The sequence below is a fragment of the Pristiophorus japonicus genome, chromosome 3 (genome assembly GCF_044704955.1).
Source record: "Pristiophorus japonicus isolate sPriJap1 chromosome 3, sPriJap1.hap1, whole genome shotgun sequence".
Lineage (NCBI taxonomy): Eukaryota > Metazoa > Chordata > Chondrichthyes > Pristiophoridae > Pristiophorus > Pristiophorus japonicus.
The window spans coordinates 329,425,126-329,443,306 of NC_091979.1; the positions used below are offsets into that span (position 1 = coordinate 329,425,126).

At 46.1% G+C, this 18,181-nt stretch overlaps 1 pseudogene; it reads right to left on the bottom strand.

Annotated features, from left to right (window-relative positions):
• Positions 1 to 4,768: 4,768 nt before the first annotated feature.
• The window catches only part of LOC139260404 (zinc finger protein 850-like), a 563,299-nt pseudogene continuing 549,886 nt past the window's right edge, over positions 4,769 to 18,181 (bottom strand).

Below are 18,181 nucleotides of genomic sequence, written 5' to 3' on the forward strand. Positions count from 1 at the left end.
CGATCCAGGGGCCTCAATTGGGAAGTGTGTGGATATCATTTGAGGACAGGATTTGAGGCTGTGATGCCTACCACAGTGGAAATCCTGCTGGCACTCACTGAGTCGACTGACTGTGAGGCACTAGAGGCTAACTAATGTCTGTGGAATTGCACCCAGCCAGATTCAGCACTTTCTGGAGATAATAAATCTCAGACGCTGAAAGGAATGTTGAATTTAGACAGTGAGGATGGAGGGAGAGTGTCTAGAATAAGGAATTTACAGCTTAGGAGGGGACAGAATGTTATATAGAATCTAGAATTGTCTGTTCTGAATTTCTATCTTGTACATAAAGTAACAACGTTTGTAACCACCATTTATTTGCAGGGTATTAGAAGGGGAGGATTTGCAGCTGGGAAACTCAAACTGATCATCGCGTCAAGATTTGACAGATTTCCCGGATTGATCAGGATCACCTGATCATCAGCCTTTGCGAAAACACCAATCACAGCGGGGAGAAACAGGAACATGTTGTGTGGAAACACCTTCAACCAATCGTCCAGCCTGTGAGACTAGGGATCCCACCTGACTCAACACTGTAAATGTGGGGACAGTGGGAATGGATGCTGTTGTGTATATAAAGTGATTCAGTCTCATCTCACCACCTGACATTCCAGGAGTTAGATAACAGACTTTCTCCTGTGAATATAGAGCTGGGTTATTGGCCCGTAATATGTTTACTTGTTCATCTTGGTGACTCTAAATCTTTGCCAATTATTTGATGTGATCAGTTTACATGTACATATTTAAAAAAATATATTTGCTGAGTGGATTTAAATTTAAATTGAACCCAGGTTTGCAGGTGTGATGCTCCATTCACACATCGAAGGAGAGGGCTGCTGTGGGGCACACGTTAAGTCCAGTATCTGAAAGTGATTAACAGACCGGGTTTTGTGTTTGGTGATCCCGGGCGTGTTACCGGCACCTTCCCTCGATACCAAGGCAAGGACTCTGGAAGGTAAGGGGAATTGGGACTTGTCCCTGAGAGTAACCGAAGATATGAGAACTGAAATAATCTAGAATTAGAAAGGACAAAAGGCCCAAAATGGAGCAGTCGGTAACAGGACATTAATTAGTCTCCTCTTATCTTGGAGACATCAAATATTGACACACTCGTTATTTAAAATAACAAAATATTAAACTCCAGCCCAATTATAGGGTTATTCACATCAGCAGAATAAACCCCAACTGACAGAATGAACATGATTCAGTCAGGATACAATTAACAGCAGCAATTACAGTAGAATCCAAACCCTGCAGTCATTTATGAATTTGCTGGACTCTCAGCAGGTTGGATGACCGAGTGAATCCCTTCCCACACACAGAGGAGGTGAATTGCCTCTCCCCAGTGTGACTGATGATGCATTTTCAGCTTACATGGTTTGGTTCAGTTCTGCACCTGCTGTGCACAGAGTGAGAATAAAATTAATGAGCTACTGATTTTCTCTGCCAGGCTGGCGCAACAATGTGTGCCGGACTGGCCCAACAGGGTGAGCCCGGGCTGGCCCAGGGTCACCAGACAACAATCAGCAAACAAGGCTCCCTTTCAGGGGCCACTGACCTGGCACAAACATGTGTCCAATCAAACTAACAAACACTCTGAAGCCCTGCCCAGCCTTTGTCCCTGCTGTGTCAAAGCTCTGAATAGAGCACTTGCTTTGGGAGTCTCGTATCGGGCATATGGACAGCCGAATTTGTAGAGTACACTCCATAATCCCTCACCATTTTCAGTGTCAAAGGCCTTGGTCAGATCAAAGAAGGTTGAACCAATCCCACAGTCACTGACACCGATCTCCTCCCATGTGATATAAACCAACCCTTGTCACTGACACCAAGTGCACTGGGAAAATATGTTAAAAGGTTAGACTGTAGAAATGCAATGGCAAACATTTAAGGAGATATTTTATAACTCTCAGCAAAGATTTATTCAAGTGAGAAATAAAGATGCTAAGAGAAGGATGAACCATCCCTGGCTAACTAAGGAAGTAAAGGATGGTATCAAATTGAAAAAGGCATACAATGTTGCAAAGGACAGTGGAAGGCCAGAGGATTGGGACATTTTTAGAAATCAGCAAAGGACAACTAAAAATGAGAGACAGAATATTTAGCAGATGAGAGCAAACTAACAAGAAATTTAAAAACAGACAGTAAGAGCGTCTACAGGTATATAGAAAGGAAACGAGCAGCTAAAGTAAACATTGGTCCTTAGAGGATGGGACTGGAGAATTAATAATGGGAAACACGGAAATGGCAGAGGCTTTGAACAAATATTTTCTATTGGTCTTTACAGTAGAGGACACTAAAAACATCCCAATAGTTGATAATCAAGGAGCTATTGCATGGTGGGGGGTGGGGGAAACTTAAAACAGTCACTATCACTAGAGATAAAGTACTCATCAAACTAATGGAACTAAAGGTGGACAAGTCCCCTGGACATGATGACATGCATCCCAGGGTCTTAAAAGAAGTGGCTGCAGAAATATTGAATGCATCTGTTGTAATCTACCAAAATTCCCTGAATTCTAGAGAGGTCCCAGCGGATTGGAAAACCGCAAATGTCACACCCTGATTTAAGAAAGGAGGGAGACAGAGAGCAGGAAACTATAGACCAGTTAGCCTGCCATCTATCATTGGGAAAATACTGGAGTCCATCATTAAGGAAGTAATAGCAGGACATTTAGAAAATCATATTGCAGTCAAGCAGAGTCAGCTTGGTTTTATGAAAGGGAAATCACGTTTGACAAATTTGCTGGAGTTGTTTGAGGATGTAATGAGCAGAGTGGATAAAGGAGAACCAGTTGATGTTGTATATTTGGATTAACAGAAAGCATTCCATATTGTGCCACACAAAAAGTTACTTCACAAGCTAAGAGTTCACTGGGTTGGAGGTAATATATCAGCATGGATATATCAGCATGGCAAACTAACAGAAAACAGAGAGTCAGGATAAATGGATCATTTTTAGGTTGGCAAACTGCAACTAGTGGGTTTTCACAGGGATCAGTGCTGGGGCCTCAACTATTTACAATTGATATTAATGACTTAGATGAAGGAACCGAGTGTAATGTAGCCAAATTTGCTGATGATGCAAAGATAGGTGGGAAAGCAAGTTGTGAAGAGGATGCAAAGAATTTACAAAGGGATATAGATAGGCTCAGTGAGTGGGCAAAAATCTGGCAGATGGACGAAAATCTGGTAAAATATCAGATTATCTTCTTTGGTAGGAAAAATAAAGAAGTAAATTATTATTTAAATGGGGACAATTACAAAATGCTGTAGTACAGATGGATCTGGGGGTTCTTGCACATGAAAGTCAAAAAGTTAGCATGCAGGTACAGCAAGTAATCAGGAAGGCAAATGGAATGCTGGCCTTTGTTGCAACGGGGATGGAGTATAAAAATAGGTAAGTCCTGCTACAACTGTACGGGGCGTTGGTAAGACCACACCTGGCGTACTGCACATAGTTTTGGTCTGGACGTGTCTCCATTCCCGTGCCGAGGGGATTGCTACACCAGACGGGAGGGACAACATTTGGGGACACAGATTCCCCACCAATTCCCATTCCCCTTCTTTCTGGTGGTTAATGGAGGGGCCACTGTGTGTAATGTACAAGTCAGTAACAATTGTCAGCAAGTTCTTTCTGATTGGAGATTTTATTCCGTGGAAAGGTTCACACACTATTGTAGATTTTGAACCAAAAATCAATTAGGATTAAAGTAAAAGTTCTTAATTTTATTGCAAACCAAATTTCTGTTGCAAGTTACTGAATTAAAAGGAAAGATAACACACAGCATTTCTTAAATGGACACTGCAGCCCCGAGAACACCATCAGCAATATATCCAGAATATTAAAGTCCAGCCCAGTTATAGGGTTATTAACATCAGCAGAAACAAACCCCAACTGTCAGAATGAACATGGTTCAATCGGGATGTGATTATCATCATCATCATGGCAGTCCCTCGAAATGAGGATGACTTGCTTCCACGCAAAAAAAAAAGGATGAGTTCACAGGTGTTTCGAATGAAGAACCCGAACTACATCCTGAAAGGTGGAAGATGCCTGTGCGTGGATTTGTTTAACGTGTGGTGACCGTTGTACACCAGCCACCACACGGGCTTGACAGAGCGAGGTCTTGGTCCAGTGGCAAGGATTAACCAAGACGACTGGAGACCAGTTCTGCTGCATGGACCGAGTATACATACATATCGCAGTGTGGGCTGGCCCATGCTGCCCCGGGTCTCAGGCCCCGAACTCACGCCCCCCCTGGGGCCCCGATCACATCCCTCCAGTCTCCCGCCGCTCCTGCTGTATCTGCCCACGCTCCAATCACCGACCTGGACCTTGCTGACATCGCTCTTCGCTGCCGTCACCCTCCTGCATCAGCTCGCGCTGGACCTTGTAGTGGCATGCCTCCACGCTGCTCCCTGGGCCGCACGCCGCTCCTTTCATGGCCCCGACCTCCTGCTGATGGTCTCTCGCAGGTCGGGGCCTCCATGCTGCACGCCGCTCCTTATGCGGGTAGAGCAAGTAATCAGGGAGGCAAGTGGAATGCTGGCCTTTATTGCAAGGGGGATGGAGTATAAAAGTCGGGAAGTCCTGCTACAACTGTACAGGGCGTTGGTAAGACCACACCTGGAGTACTGCGTACAGTTTTGGTCTGGACTTGTCTCCATTCCCGTGCCGAGGGGATTGCTACACCAGACGGGAGGGGCAACATTTGGGGACACTGATTCCCCACCAATTCCCATTCCCCTTCTTTCTGGTGGATAATGGAGGGGCCACTGTGTGTAATGTGCAAGTCAGTAAGAATGGTCAGCAAACTCTTTCTAATTGGAGATTTTATTCAGTGGAAACTTTCACACTATTGTAGATTTGTAACAAAGATCAATTTAGGATTAACGTAAAAGTTCATAATTTTTTTGAAAACTAAATTTCTGTTGAGAGTTGCTGAATTAAAGGGAAAGATAACACACAGCGTTTCTTAAATGGACACTGCAGCCCCGAGAACACAATCAGCAATATATCCAGAATATTAAAGTCCAGCCCAGTTATAGGGTTATCAGCAGAAACAAACCTCAACTGTCAGAATGAACATGGTTCAGTCGGGATGTGATTAACAGCAGCAATAACAGCAGATTCCAACCCCTGCAGTCACTTGTGAACTCGCTGGTGTCTCAGCAAGCTGGATGACTGAGTGAATCCCTTCCCACACTCAGAGCAGGTGAATGGCCTCTCCCCAGTGTGAACTCGCTGGTGTGTCAGCAGGTGGGATGAACAAGTGAATCCATTCCCACACTCAGAGCAGGTGAATGGCCTCTCCCCAGTGTGAACTCGCTGGTGTCTCAGCAGGTCGGATGACCCAGTGAATCGCTTCCCACACTCAGAGCAGGTGAACGGTCTCTCCCCAGTGTGAACTCGCTGGTGTTTCAGCAGGTCGGATGACCCAGTGAATCGCTTCCCACACTCAGAGCAGGTGAACGGTCTCTCCCCAGTGTGAACTCGCTGGTGTTTCAGCAGCTTGGATGACCCAGTGAATCCCTTGCCACACTGTGAGCAAATGAATGGCCTCTCCCCAGTGTGAACTCGCTGGTGTCTCAGCAGATCGGATGAACAAGTGAATCCCTTCCCACACTGTGAGCAGGTGAACGGCCTCTCCCCAGTGTGAACTCGCTGGTGTGACTGCAGGGTGGTTAACTGAGCGAATCCCTTCCCACACTGGAAGCAGGTGAACGGCCTCTCCCCAGTGTGAACTCGCTGGTGTTTCAGCAGGTTGGATGAACAAGTGAATTGCTTCCCACACTCAGAGCAGGTGAATGGTCTCTCCCCAGTGTGAACTCGCTGGTGTGTCAGCAGGTCGGATGACTGAGTGAATCCCTTCCCACACTCAGAGCAGGTGAACCGCCTCTCCCCAGTGTGAACTCGCTGGTGAGCTACAAGTTGGGATGACCCAGTGAATCCCTTCCCACACACGGGACAGGTGAACAGCCTCGCCCCAGTGTGAACTCGCTGGTGAGCTACAAGTTGGGATAACTCAGTGAATCCCTTCCCACACATGGGGCAGGTGAAAGGCATCTCCCCAGTGTGACTGCGTCGATGAATTTCCAGCAGGGATGGGGAATGGAATCCCTTCCCACAGTCCCCACATTTCCACGGTTTCTCCGTGGTGCGGGTATCCTTGTGTCTCTCTAGGTTGGATGATCAGTTGAAGCCTGGTCCACACACACAACACGTGTACGGTTTTCTCCCCTCTGTGAATGGTGCGATGTTTTTTCAGGCTGTGTAACTGGTTAAAGCTCTTTCCACAGGCAGTGCACTGGAAATCTTTTCCCCACAGGCAGCACAAATATTTCTCCTTCCACTTTCAAAGGCCGATGATATTCAGGTCCTGATGAATCGATTGACTCCGTTAGATCTTGATGCGATGTTTGGTTTGTGTTTCCTGTCTGAAAATCTCCCCTTCTAATACACTGTAAAAGGAGATAACAAAACTCATCACTGCAAGTACAACAGAAATTCAGAATAGACAAACCTAGTTTCCATGGAACATTCTTTCCTCTCTTGTTCTTCCAAAGCTGTAAATCCCAGTCCCACACTTTGTCCCTCCTGCTGTGCTGAAATCCAAATCATCGCACATTTCTAGACTGTTTCTCCTTCACTCCCAGTTTTCACCACCAATTCTGGCTGGGTTCAGTTCTACACTCACTGGTCCCCCTTCCTCTCATCCCCTGAAGGTGCTGACTCTGTCTGGTTTCAGTTCTACGCTCATTGGTTCCCCTCCCTCTCCTCCCCTAAAAAATTGTAGACTGTGCTGGGTTCAGTTCTACAATCACTGGTTCCCCTCCCTCTCCTCCCCTGAAGGTGCTGACTCTGGCTGCTACACTCACTCGTCCCCCTCTCTCTCCTCCCCTGATGGTGGTGACTCTGGCTGGGTTCAGTTCTACACTCACTGGTTCCCCTCCCTCCCATCTGCCGCTCCCCTGAAGGTGCTGACTCTGGCTGGGTTCAATTCCACACTCGATGGTTCCCCTCTCTCTCCTCCTCTGAAGGTGCTCCCAGAGATGGTTTTTTAGACCAGTATGTTGAGGAGCCTTCTCGGGACCAGGCTATCCTAGATTGCGTATTGTGTAATGAGAAGGGGTTAATTAACAGTTTTGTTGTGCGGGGTCCTTTAGGGAAGAGTGACCATAACATGATTGAATTCTTTCTTAAGATGGAAAGTGAAGTAGTCCAATCTGAAACTAGGGTCCTAAATCGAAACAGAGGAAACTATGAAGGTATGAGGAATGAATTGATTATGATAGATTGGGAAGATTCATTAAAAGGCATGACAGTGGATAGGCAATGGCTAATATTTAAGTTACGAATGCATGAATTGCAACAGTTATACATTCCTTTCTGGCGTAAAAACACAAAAGGAAAAGTGGCCCATCCATGGCTAAAAAAATAAATGAAGGATAGTATTAGATCCAAAGAGGAATTATACAAAGTTGCCAGAAAAAGTAGCAAGCCTGAGGATTGGGAGCAGTTGAGAATTCAGCAAAAAAAGGACCAAGAGATTGATTAAGAGGGAAAAAATAGAGTATGAGAGTAAACTTGCAAGGAACATAAAAATTGACTGCAAAAGTTTCTACAAGTACGTGAAAAGAAAAAGATTAGTAAATGAAAATGTAGGGCCTTTATAGACAGAAACAGGAGAATTTGTAATGGGGAACAAGGAAATGGCAGAATAATTAAATAAATACTTCGATTCTGTCTTCACGGAAGAGGACACAAATAACATCTCAGAAATGCGAGGGAACCAAGGGTCTAGTGAGCAAGAGGAATTAAAGGAAATGATTATTAGTAAGAAAATAGTGCTGGAGAAACTAATGGGACTGAAGGCCGATAAATCCCCAGGACCTGATGATCTACATCCCAGAGTACTAAAGGAGGTAGCCATGCAAATAGTGGATGCATTGGTTGTCATCTTCCAAAATTCTACAGATTATGGAACAGATCCTGCAGATTGGAGGGGGGCAAATGTAACCCCACTATTTAAAAAAGGAGGGAGAGAGAAAACGGGGAACTACAGACCGGATAGCCTGTCATCAGTAGTAGGGAAAATGCTGAAATCTATTATAAAGGATGTGATAACGGCACACTTAGATAATATCAACGGGATTAAACAAAGTCAACATGGATTTATGAAAGGAAAATCATGCTTGGCAAACATACTGGAGTTTGAGGATTTTTGCCCACTCACTGAGCCTATCTATATCCCTTTGTAAATGCTTTGCGTCCTCCTAACAACTTGCTTTCCCACCTATCTTTGTATCATCAGTAAATTTGGCTGCGTTACTCTCGGTCCCTTCACCCAAGTCATTAATGTAAATTGTAAATAGTTAAGGCCCCAGCACTGATCCCTGCGGCACCCCACTAGTTACAGTTTGCCAACCTGAAAATGACCCATTTATCCTGACTATCTGTTTTCTGTTATTTAGCCAATCCTCTATCCATGCTAATATATTACCCCCAACCCCGTGAACTTTTATCTTGTGCAGTAACCTTTTGTGTGGCACCTTATCAAATGCTTTCAGGAAATCGAAATATACATCAACTGGATCTCCTTTATCCACTCCGCTCGTTACATCCTCAAACAACTCCAGCAAATTTGCCAAACATGATTTCCCTTTCATAAAATCATCATCATCATCATCATAGGCAGTCCCTCGGAATCGAGGAAGACTTGCTTCCACTCCTGAAGTGAGTTCTTTGGTGGCTGAACAGTCCAATACGAGAGCCACAAGTGGGACAGACAGTCGTTGAGGAAATGGGTGGGTGGCATTGGTTTCCTGCACGCTCTTTCCGCTGCCTGCGCTTGATTTCTGCACGCTCTCAGTGTTGAGACTTGAAGTGCTCAGTGCCCTCCCGGATGCACTTTCTCCACTTAGGGCGGTCTTTGGCCAGGGACTCCCAGGTGTTGGTGGGGATGTCGCACTTGTTCAGGGAGGCTTTCAGGGTGTCCTTGTAACGTTTCCGCTGCCCACCTTTGGCTTGTTTTCCATGAAGGAGTTCCGAGTAGAGTACTTGCTTTGGGAGTCTCGTGTCTGGCATGCGAACTATGTGGCCTGCCCAGCGAAGCTGATCGAGTGTGGTCAGTGCTTCAATGCTGGGGATGTTGGCCTGGACGAGGACGCTGATTTTGGTGCGCCTGCCCTCCCAGGGGATTTGTAAGATCTTGCGGAGACATCGTTGGTGATATATCTCCAACGACTCGAGGTGTCTACTGTACGTGGTCCATGCCTCAGCCATACAGGAGGGCAGGTATTACTATAGCCCTGTAGACCATGAGCTTGGTGGTAGATTTGAGGGACTGGTCTTCGAACACTTTTTTCCTCAGGCGGCTGAAGGCTGCACTGGTGCACTGGAGATGGTGTTGAATCTCCTCATCAATGTCTGCTTTTGTTGATAAGAGGCTCCCGAGGTATGGGAAATGGTCCACATTGTCGAGGGCCGCGCCGTGGATCTTGATGATTGGGGGGGCAGTGCTGTGTGGCGAGGACAGGTTGGTGGAGGACCTTTGTCTTACGGATGTTTAGCGTAAGGCCTATGCTTTCATATGCCTCAGTGAATACATGGACTATATCCTGGAGTTCAGCCTCAGAATGTGCGCAGATGCAGGCGTCGTCCGCGTACTGTAGCTCAACGACAGAGGTTGGGGTGATCTTGGACCTGGCCTGGAGACGGCGAAGGTTAATCAGCTTCCCACTGGGTCTGTAGTTTAGTTTCACTCCAGCGGGGAGTTTGTTGACTGTGAGGTGGATCATGGCAGTGAGATAGATTGAGAAGAGGGTTGGAGCGATGACGCAGCCCTGTTTGACCCCAGTCCGGACGTGGATTGGGTCTGTAATGGATCTGTTGGTAAGGATCACGGCCTGCATGTCGTCGTGGAGCAGGCGAAGGATGTTGACAAACTTTTGGGGGCAGCCGAAACGGAGGAGGACGCTCCATAGACCCTCGCGGTTGACAGTGTCAAAGGCCTTTGTAAGGTAGAGAAAGGCCATGTACAAGAGCTGGTGCTGTTCCCTGCAATTTTTCTGCAACTGTCGCGCTGCAAAGATCATGTCCGTTGTGTCCCGTAGGGGATGAAATCCGCACTGTGACTCCGGGAGGAGCTCCTCGGCCACAGGGAGAAGACAGTTGAGGAGGATTCTAGCGACAACTTTCCCAGTGGCTGATAGCAGGGAGATTCCCCTGTAATTGCCGCAGTCGGACTGGTCACCTGTTTTAAAGATGGTCACGATCACTGCATCGCTGAGATAAAACCACGCTGACTCTGCCTGACTGCAATATGATTTTCTAAATGTCCTGCTACTACTTCCTTGATGATGGTCTCCAGTATTTTCCCAATGACAGATGGTAGGCTAACTGGTCAATAGTTTCCTGCTCTCTGTCTCCCTCCTTTCTTCAATAGGGGTGTCACATTTGCGGTCTTCCAGTCCGCTGGGACCTCTCCAGAATTAAGGACATTTTGGCAGATTACAACCAATGCATCCACTATCTTTGCAGCCACTTCTTTTAAGACCCTGGGATGCATGTCATCAGGTCCAAGGGACTTGTCCACCTTTAGTCCCATTAGTTTGATCAGTACTTTATCTCTAGTGATAGTCACTGTTTTAAGTCCCCCCTCCCCCCCACAACAGCTCTTTGATTATCAACTATTGGGATGTTTTTAGTGTCCTCTATCGTAAAGACCGAAACAAAATATTTCTTCAAAATCTCTGCCATTTCCATGTTTCCCATTATTAATTCTCCAGTCTCATCCTCTAAGGGACCAATGTTTACTTTAGCTGCTCGTTTCCTTTTTATATCCCTGTAGAAACTCCTACTGTCTGTTTTTATATTTCTTGCTAGTTTGCTCTCATCTACTATCTTCTGTCTTTATCATTTTTTAGTTGTCCTTTGCTGGTTTCTGAAAATTTCCCAATCCTCTGGCTTTCCACTGTCCTTTGCAACATTATATGCCTCTTTTTTTCAATTTGATACCATCCTTTACTTCCTGAGTGAGCCAGGGATGGTTCATCCTTCACTTCGCATCTTTATTTCCCACTTGAATAAATCTTTGCTGAGAGTTATGAAATATCTCCTTAAATGTTTGCCACTGCGTTTCTACAGTCTTACCCTTTAACATATTTACCCAGTCCACTTGGAATGGTTTATATCACCAGTGGGTTGGTTTATATCACATGGGAGGAGATGGGTGTCAGTGACTGTGGGATTGGTTCAACCTTCTTTGACCTGACAAAGGCTTTTGACACCGTCAACCGTGAGGGATTATGGAGTGTACTCTTCAAATTCGGCTGTCCTCAAAAATTTGTCACCATCCTCCACTTGCTTCATGATAACATGCAAGCTGTGATCCTGACCATTGGATCCACCACAGACCCAGTTCATGTACGGACCGGGGAGAAGCAAGGTTGTGTCATTGCACCAACGCTCTTCTCGATCTTCCTTGCTGCAATGCTACATCTCACCGTCAGTAAGCTTCCCGCTGGAGTGGAGATAATCTACAGAACAAACGGGAAACTGTTCAACCTCCATCGCCTTCAGACCAGATCCAAGGTGGTGCCATCCTCTGTCAGCGAGTTACAATATGTAGATGATGCTTGTGTCTGTGCTCACTCGGAGGTCGCACTCCAAACCAGCGTCAACACGTTCACCGTAGCGTCTGAGAGCATAGGTCTTACACTAAACATCTGTAAAACAAAGGTGCTCTATCAACCTACCCCCGCCCCACAGCACTGCCCCCCACCCGATTATCAAAATCCTTGATGAGGCCTTGGACAACGTGGACCATTTTTCATACCTCGGGAGCCTACTGTAAACAAGGGCAGATATCGATGACGTGGTCCAACACTGCCTTCAGTGTGTCAGCACAGCCTTTGGTCACCTAAGGAATAGAGTGTTTGAAGATCAGAACCTTAAAACTATCACAAAGCTCATGGTCGACAGAGCAGTAGTGATACCTGCCCTCAGACACGCTTCTCAGACATGGACTATGTACAGCAGGCACATCACAGCACTGGAGAAGTTCCATCAACACTGCCTCCGGAAGATCCTGCAAATCCATTGGTAGGATAGGTGCACCAACATCTGTTCTCACGCAGGCCAACATCCTCAGCACTGAAGCATTGACCACGCTCGATCAGCTACCATGGACCGGCCACATTGTCCATATGCTCAATACAAGATTCCCAAAGCAAGAGCTCTACTCGGAGCCTCAACACGGTAAACGAGCCCCAGGAAGTTCAACATTCCCACCGACTCCTGGGAATCCCTGGCGCAAGATCACTCAAAATGGAAGAGAATAATCTGTCAGGGTGTCGAACACTTCGAGTCTCTCCACCTGGAGCAAGTGGAGACCAAGCACATACAGCGGGAGGAGCGCACGACAACCCAAGCACTTCAACAAACCGGCACTTCAACCAACGTACTTTCAACCACTGTCTGTCCAACCTGCGACAGAGACTGTAGCTCCCGCATTGGACTTAACAGACATCTGAGATCTCGTTTTTAATGTGGAAACAAGTCATCATCGACTCCGAGGGACTGCCGATGATAATGATGGTTGGTTTATATCAGACAGGAGGGGATTGGTGTCAGTGACTGTGGGGTGGGTTGATATCAGACAGGAGGAGATTGGTGTCAGTGACTGGGGTGGGTTTATATCAGACAGGAGGAGATTGGTGTCGGTGACTTTGAGGTGGGTTTATATCAGACAGGAGGAGATTGGTGTCGGTGACTGTGGGGTGGGTTTATATCAGACAGGAGGAGATTGGTGTCAGTGACTGTGGGGTGGGTTTATATCAGACAGGAGGAGATTGGTGTCAGTGACTGTGGGGTGGGTTTATATCAGACAGGAGGAGATTGGTGTCAGTGACTGTGGGGTGGGTGTATATCAGACAGGAGGAGATTGGTGTCAGTGACTCTGCAGGAGGTGTCTCCAGATTGAACTACTCGAGCTCCACGTTTAGGAGATTGAGCGGCGGCTGGAGTCAATACGGTGTATCCGCGAGGCGGAGAGCTACATGGATAGCACCTGTCAGGAGGTGGTCACCCCGCAGCTTAAAAGCGTGCAGGCAGAGGGGAAGTGGGTGACCACCAGACAGAGTAAGAATGCTAGGCAGCTAGTGCAGGAGTCCCCCCGTGAGTCTATCTCGCTTTCAAACCAATATTCACCTCTGAGCATCGGTGGTGACTCTGGGGAGTGCAGCCAGAGCCAATTCCAAGGCACCACGAGCGGCTCAGCTGCACAGGGGGAGGAACGAAGAATAAATGGGTGACTTTAATGGTTATAATGGGTGACTTTAATATGCACATAGATTGGGCTAACCAAACTGGAAGCAATACGGTGGAGGAGGATTTCCTGGAGTGCATAAGGAATGGTTTTCTAGACCAATATGTCGATGAACCAACTAGGGGGGAGGCCATCTTAGACTGGGTGTTGTATAATGAGAGAGGATTAATTAGCAATCTCGTTGTGCGAGGCCCCTTGGGGAAGAGTGACCATAATATGGTGGAATTCTGCATTAGAATGGAGAATGAAACAATTAATTCAGGGACCATGGTCCAGAACTTAAAGAGGGTAACTTTGAAGGTATGAGGCATGAATTGGCTAGGATAGATTGGCGAATGATACTTAAGGGGTTGACTGTGGATGGTCAATGGCAGACATTTAGAGACCGCATGGATGAACGACAACAATTGTACATTCCTGTCTGGAGTAAAAATAAAAAAGGGAAGTTGGCTCAACCGTGGCTATCAAGGGAAATCAGTGAACATGGGGACTGGGAGAAATTTAGAACTCAGCAGAGGAGGACAAAGGGTTTGATTAGGGCAGGGAAAATGGAGCACGAGAAGAAGCTTGCAGGGAACATTAAGACGGACTGCAAAAGGTTCGAGAGATATGTAAAGAGAAAAAGGTTAGTGAAGACAAAAGTAGGTCCCCTGCAGTCAGAATCAGGGGAAGTCATAACAGGGAACAAAGAAATGGCAGACCAATTGAACAAGTACTTTGGTTCGGTATTCACTAAGGAGGATACAAACAACCTTCCGGATATAAAAGGAGTCAGAGGGTCTTGTAAGGAGGAGGAACTGAGGGAAATCCTTATTAGTCGGGAAATTGTGTTGGGGAAATTGATGGGATTGAAGGCTGATAAATCCCCAGGGCCTGATGGACTGCATCCCAGAGTACTTAAGGAGGTGGCCTTGGAAATAGCGGATGCATTGACAGTCATTTTCCAACATTCCATAGACTCTGAATCAGTTCCTATCGAGTGGAGGGTAGCCAATGTAACCCCACTTTTTAAAAAAGGAGGGAGAGAGAAAACAGGGAATTATAGACCGGTCAGCCTGACCTCAGTTGTGGGTAAAATGATGGAATCAATTATTAAGGATGTCATAGCAGCGCATTTGGTAAATGGTGACATGATAGGTCCAAGTCAGCATGGATTTGTGAAAGGGAAATCATGCTTGACAAATCTTCTGGAATTTTTTGAGGATGTTTCCAGTAGAGTGGACAAGGGAGAACCAGTTGATGTGGTGTATTTGGACTTTCAGAAGGCTTTCGACAAGGTCCCACACAAGAGATTAATGTGCAAAGTTAAAGCACATGGGATTGGGGGTAGTGTGCTGACATGGATTGAGAACTGGTTGTCAGACAGGAAGCAAAGAGTAGGAGTAAATGGGTACTTGTCAGAATGGCAGGCAGTGACTCGTGGGGTACCGCAAGGTTCTGTGCTGGGGCCCCAGCTGTTTACACTTTACATTCATGATTTAGACGAGGGGATTAAATGTTGTATCTCCAAATTTGCGGATGACACTAAGTTGGGTGGCAGTGTGAGCTGCGAGATGGATGCTATGAGGCTGCAGAGTGACTTGGATAGGTTAGGTGAGTGGGCAAATGCATGGCAGATGAAGTATAATGTGGATAAATGTGAGGTTATCCACTTTGGTGGTAAAACCAGAGAGACAGACTATTATCTGAATGGTGACAGATTAGGAAAAGGGGAGGTGCAACGAGACCTGGGTGTCATGGTACATCAGTCATTGAAGGTTGGCATGCAGGTACAGCAGGCAGTTAAGAAAGCAAATGGCATGTTGGCCTTCATAGCGAGGGGATTTGAGTACAGGGGCAGGGAGGTGTTGCTACAGTTGTACAGGGCCTTGGTGAGGCCACACCTGGAGTATTGTGTACAGTTTTGGTCTCCTAACTTGAGGAAGGACATTCTTGCCATTGAGGGAGTGCAGCGAAGGCTCACCAGACTGATTCCCGGGATGGCGGTACTCACCTATCAAGAAAGACTGGATCAACTAGGCTTGTATTCACTGGAGTTCAGAAGAATGAGAGGGGACCTCATGGAAAGGTTTAAAATTCTGATGGGTTTAGAAAGGTTAGATGCAGGAAGAATGTTCCCAATGTTGGGGAAGTCCAGAACCAGGGGTCACAGTCTAAGGATAAGGGGTAAGCCATTTAGGACCGAGATGAGGAGAAACTTCTTCACCCAGAGAGTGGTGAACCTGTGGAATTCTCTACCACAAGAAGTTCTTGAGGCCAATTCACGAAATATATTCAAAAAGGAGTTAGATGAAGTCCTTACTACTAGGGGGATCAAGGGGTATGGCGAGAAAGCAGGAATGGGGTACTGAAGTTGCATGTTCAGCCATGAACTCATTGAATGGCGGTGCAGGCTAGAAGGGCCGAATGGCCTACTCCTGCACCTATTTTCTGTGTTTCTATGTTTCTAAAAGAGCTCTAGTGATCGGGGATTCTATCGTTAGGGGAACTGAGAGGCGTTTCTGCGATCGCAGACGTGACTCCAGAATGGTGTGGTGCCTCCCTGGTGCCAGGGTCAACGATGTCACAGAGCGGACACAGGGCATTCTGTAGCTCGAGGTCGTGGTCCATATCGGGACCAACGACATAGGTAGAAAGAGGAATGAGGTCCAACAGGCAGAATTTCGGGAACTAGGAAGAAAATTAAAGGGTACGACCTCAAAGGTAGTAATCTCCAGATTACTCCCGGTGCCACGTGCTAATGAGTACAAGAATAGAAGGACAGAGAGGATGAACGCGTGGCTGGAGAGTTGGTGTAGGAGGGAAGGCTTTAAATTCCAGAGGCATTGGGACCATTTCTAGGGGAGATGGGACCTGTACAAACTGGACGGGTTGCACCTCAACAGTGCCGGGACCAATATCCTCGCGGGGAGCTTTGCTAGTGCTGTTGGGGAGAGTTTAAACTGGCTTGGCAGGGGGATGGGAACCCGAGAACACATTCACTGGGGAAGGAAGTAAAGCAGAAATTGGATAACAAGAATTTAGAAAGCGAATCTGTAAAACAGAGGAAACAGGGGTTGGTAAGTCGTAATCAAGGAGGTCTTCCTGTGCTAAATGGAGTATAGTGAATAAGGGGAATGAGCTAAGAGCACAGGTAGATACTTGGGAGTATGACATTATAACCACTACAGACACATGGCTGAAAGAGGGACAGGTTTGGCAGATCAATATTCCTGGTTACAGGATTTTTAGACAAGACAGAGAGGGGGGGGGGGGGTAAAAAGGGTGTCACGGTATTGATTAAAGAAACTATTACAGCTGTGAGGAGGGATGATATTTTAGAGGGATCATCAAATGAGACCATATGGGTCGAATTGAAAAATAAAAAAAGGGGCGATCACACTGCTGGGTGTGTATTATAGACCCCCAAACAGTGAGAGAGAGATAGAGGAGCAAATATGTCGGCAAATTGCTGTGAAGTCCAAAAACCATAGGGCAGTAATAGGGGATTTTAACTATCCGAATATTGATTGGGACAAACATGAAGGTGATAGAGGGTGCGGAATTCTTAAAATGCATTCAAGAGAATTGTTTTAGTCAGCATGTAACAAGCCCCAGGCGAGAGGGGGCGGTTTTGGATTTAGTTTTGGGGAATGTAGCTGGGCAGGTTGAAGTGATATTAGTGGGAGAGCACTTGGGTGCCAGTGACCATAATTCAGTCAGATTCAAGTTGGTTAATGATAAGGACAAGGATAGATGGGCCTGGAATAAAAGTCCCAAATTGGGGAAAAGCTAACTTTGCTAAGTTCAGAAGTGATTTGGCCACAGTGGACTGGAAACAGCTACTTGTGGGTAAATCAGTGTCGGAACAGTGGGAGGTATTCAAGGAGGAGATGCGGAAGGCTCAGGCCAAATATGTGCCCTTAAAGAAATAGGGTGGGAATAACAATTCTAGAGCTCCCTGGATATCTAAGGACTTACAGGGGAGGATAAAGAAAAAAAAAAGCTTATGTCATATACCTACAGCTAAATACTGTAGAATCTTTGGAGGAATATAGAAAGTTAAGAGATAAAATTAAAAAGGACATTAGAAATGCTAAAAGAGCATGAAAAATTCTTAGCTAGTAAAATTAAGGAAAACCTAAATATGTTCTATAAATATATTAAGAGCAAGCGGATAACTAAAGAAAGGGTCGGGCCTATTAGAGATCCATGAGGGTAATCTTTGTGTGGAGGTGGAAGATGTTGGCATGATGCTTAATGAATACTTTGCGTTTGTTTTCACAAAGGAAAGGGGCAATGCAGATACTCCTATCGAGGAGTGTGAAATTCTGGATGAAATAAACAGTGAGAGAGGAGGTATTAAGGGGTTTAGCAGCTTTGAAAGTAGACAAGTCCCCAGGCCCAGATGAAATGCATCCCAGGCTGTTAAGCAAAGTAAAAGAGGAAATAGCAGATCCTTTGACCATCATTTTCCAGTCCTCTTTGGATCTGGGCATGGTGCCGGAGGACTGCTAATGTGGTACCCTTGTTTAAGAAGGGAGAAAGGGATAGGCCGAGTAATTACAGGCCTGTCAGAGTAACCTCAGTGATGGAAAATTATTGGAAAAAATCCTGTAAGGCAGGATAAATCTACATTTGGAAAGGCAAGGATTAATTAGGGACAGTCAGCACGGATTTGTTAAGAGAAGATCGTGTTTGACTAACCTGATTGAATTTTTGGAGGAGTTAACCAGCGGGGTCGATGAGGGTAGTGTGTTCGATGTAATGTATATGGACTTCAGAAAAGCTTTTGATAAGGTCCCATATGGTAGACTGGTTACGAAGGT